Here is a 3985-nt window from a genome sequence, read left to right on the forward strand (position 1 = left end):
TTTAATTTGAGGTTAATTTTTAATCTTGATATTTCCAACCTATTTGAAATTTGACATAAAATCTCGGCTTCCCAGAGATGAATAAAGCAGAATATTTCATGCACTTACTTGAGACGGCATTAAAGGAAACTGGAGCCATGAAAATGTCACGATGCAATTTAGTGAAAATTTATCTTCACAGGGAATTGTTCAATTACAAGTGAAACGAGATTGGAAATAATCTTTTCTTCTATAAACCTTACACCTGGAAGACAATACATCTGTTTAATATGTTCAATTTGCAAAATTCTGATCTGTACCTCCCATATTGAATTCAACAGCCATAGAACACTTATGCTATTATTGGTACAGTCCCAAAAGCGGAACAGCCACAATGAATATGTCTCACTCATTTGTTTTAATTAGTCCTTTTATTACTCAAAATGTACTAATTACTGTTAATGTGATGACCAACAAAAACACATTAATTTTCTCCTAAAACCAAACAATACAAGTACATATATACACAAATACTAAGAGTAAAAAACTCATGAAATGTGTATTAACATGTGCATTCTTTACTTCCAAAATTAAATTTCTCTAAACACTAATTTTCTCTAAACAGTACTCACATTATCTCAGTGATTTCTATTATAAATCTGTCACTTTATTAAAAAAAAAAAAAGAAACTGCATGTAATGTAACAAATGTTAATAAGGAGAAGTATGTAATGTCAATAGTTCTGGTTTCCGTGCTGAAACCTCCTTCCACAGACCTGGTGAACCAGGCAGGGTGCTCTGCTCTGCCTTTCTGGACCTCATCCAGTTATTTCCCGGCATATTTTTTTATATCAACAAAACTGCTGGCATACCCTTTTGTGTGCTCTACAATTCTCCACTCTCTGTATTTTCCCAAGCTGCTCCCTCTGTTCAGTTTGCATTTATTTCATTGTTTCTTCATTTCTGTTTCTTTTTGTGAGTTTTTTAGATTATCACAAATCAGCCCAAGAAGGAGTGTCTTATAATCTCTCTACTCACCAGCTGATTGGACTTTTGCCTACTTGTAAAATTTCCTAGAATATAAAGTCATAGATTTTGAATTTAGCTTCATTATTCTCTGTATTCACCAATATTTTTATTTATGAATCCCCCCCAAATTGTAATTTACCTTGGTTAATATCTTAGTAGGAAAAGATTGATAGTGACATTCATATTGCCTCTAAGGACATTCCTTAGCTGTTTATAATTATTATAATGTGTTCAGTTTTTAACGAAATACTGAATGCTGAATACTTTCTTGTTTCAATCCCTTAAAAGTATTACTATATTATCACAATTATGTTACATAAATCAAGTTAGCTATATTGATATTAATTTGGAAGAACACTTATTTTTTCCCAAAAAATAAACAAAATTTCAATATTACAGCACATACCAATAGACAAAATTCTGAGATTACTAAACTTTCTTGAGGCAATTTGCAATTTGCTTACCTATTTCTGATTCTGAAACACCCAATGTTCCTAGACTGTTCAGTTTTACATTGAAACCATTTTCTTTTCTTTTTTCTTCTTTTTTTAAAAAAAAATTTTTTAGCATTCCCTAGTAGGTGGATACATTGGTGCCATTTTAAATCCTAGGAGCTTTTATGCAATGTAAAGTATTCTCTGAGAGGACTCTAGGTTAGTAATTTTCTTCCATTCACCATACAAGCAGCACAGATAATTTAGACGAGAGACAGCTACCTTTTGTGAGATGGAGAATTAATGACAGCGGCTAAATGTTCCTTTCATTTACTATTGTGATTTCAATGGACTGGGGACTAGTCAGAAGTGTATTAATGGAAACAGAGGTCAACAACCGTTTTTACAAGTGTTCCCTTTCACCACCATGAAAAGAGATTACTTGATAATACATTGTCCTGGTCACTGCAAGTAGACACAGGAAATATTTCTGAAATGTAAACTTCACATTGCACACAAGTGCATTCCTTTGTTAATTAGTCTGGGTAAGAACTGACTTTTCTTTTATTCACATATTACAGTTAAAAAATAAATTTTTACTTTAATATTTTAGATCCAATATGAAACAGGTAAAATTCCCAACTGTGAATATTTTCTTTTTTTATTCAGAAACTCTAACATCTTTATTGTACATCTTCCAAGGTATGAGCCTCACCTGTTGTCAAGATCAGATGTTTCTACATTTTTCAGACTGAATTAGACATGAGCTTTGCACTGGAGGGGCCACTCGCACACCATTGGCACCCAGTGTGTGATTATAAACTGGGAAAAGTTGGACTGAAAGGGCTGAGGAAAAGCACTTGTTTAGCAGATTCATTGAAAGAATAGGCTTCAAAGTAGATACTAATAGCCAGATTAAATGTTGAAGTATTTCATTAGTAAGTCTCCTCTCAACTACTAATATTGTCTGGTAACGTGCATATTGACAATGCTACCATCATCCATCCCTCTATATTGGATTTCAAACACATCCCTGAACTTATAACATATCCTCATAAAACTTGGGTTATGAACCCCCAGGCCATTGTTGAGTGTGGAGACCCACCTACCTAGATTCAGAGTCTGACTCCAGTACTTTTTCATGGATGATGCCATTAAAAACGCCTACTGATCTTGGAGGATCAGTTTCAGAGTGGACTGGGGTGCGATGGCTTCAAGTATTTTCTCCCCATGTAAGATAGGCAAATTTTCTACTCACTTTTCTTGCAGTGAGTTGTAGAGTAAATCAATTATCTTTAATTATGAGAAAATTCCCAGAAATGTAGTTGTAGGATGTGTTATAGGTTCAGTGCTATGTTTGAGGTAAGAGAGGTAGAAATAAATAATACTGGTATAGTTAATATACTCACGGAGATTTAAATGTGGTGTAATGTGAAATATGGATGAGTAAACAAAATACAGGGTGAATAATACTATACAGAGTCAATGAGAAATGACCATGTACAGGCAGAGCCCTGATGTAGAGACGCTGATACTCTCCAGAGGGAATGACCCAGAGTTGAGACCTGCAATATGGGGAGAGGAAGTGTGACAGCTCTTTTAGAATTTGTCTAGCAGGTTTCCCAGTCGAGAGAGAGAGAGAGAGACAGAGAGAGAGAGAGATATTAACCTGAAAGAGGGAGGCGTGTTTTAGACAAACAAAACAGCTTGGGCGAAACATTTGCAAGGAGAAAATTTTTTTGGAATATGAAGAAGCTCAGTGTGGCTAGAGTATAAGGCGTGAGAAAGAGAAATGGATGGCGAGAAAGTGAGGCATAAGAGAGCTAAAACAGGAAATGGTCATAAACCATTTCCTAAAGATGTGGAGCCTATTCGAGGGGCCTTGTGGAGCTTCTTTGAAAATTAGGGAATGACGTGAGTGGATGTGAGTTTCAGGAGGATCATTCTGACAGCAGCAAACGGCCAGGCCAGACCTGGGGATAAGTGACAGGTGGATGGATGCTCTGGTGCTTAGATAAGACCCTACAGCAGCCTCCAGGATGGTGTCCCAGGACCATGGGGAGAGTATTTAGGAGGCAGGACTGAGCTGGACTTGATTAGCTCCTGGCTGTGGATGAGGGGGGCACGAACAGTGAAAAATCAAGGGTGACATCCCAGTTTCTGATTTTCGCAAATTTAGTTTATTAAAGTTTCATCATCCGTGCTTCATTATGGTGACAGCCACACGTAACAAAGGCAAAGATCTCACCGATCCCCACTAAAGCCATTGGCAATGTCTCCCAGGAGTGACAAGGAATTCCCCAGTGTTATTTGTAGGGAGGAAAGTTACAAAGCATTCTCATCATGCTGGCTCATCCCTCTGGAAGTCTGACAAATGTGGACATCTTTCACTTGAAACTCTGACACATTGGGGGGTACTAAGTTGTCAGTATGAGTGGGAATATGCCCCCTCCTGCAGATTTTTGAAACTAAATGTTAAGTTTAGAAACACTGATAAAAGATTTTAAAAAAATCCAAACTTCACACTTCCTTCTTAGACTTTTG

General features: G+C 36.5%; 1 pseudogene; it reads left to right on the forward strand.

Annotated features, from left to right (window-relative positions):
* The first annotated feature begins 3024 nt into the window (after positions 1–3024).
* Positions 3025–3067, forward strand: LOC128572182 (uncharacterized; annotated as a pseudogene).
* The last annotated feature ends 918 nt before the right edge of the window (positions 3068–3985 follow it).

This window comes from Nycticebus coucang, chromosome 19 (genome assembly GCF_027406575.1).
Source record: "Nycticebus coucang isolate mNycCou1 chromosome 19, mNycCou1.pri, whole genome shotgun sequence".
Lineage (NCBI taxonomy): Eukaryota > Metazoa > Chordata > Mammalia > Primates > Lorisidae > Nycticebus > Nycticebus coucang.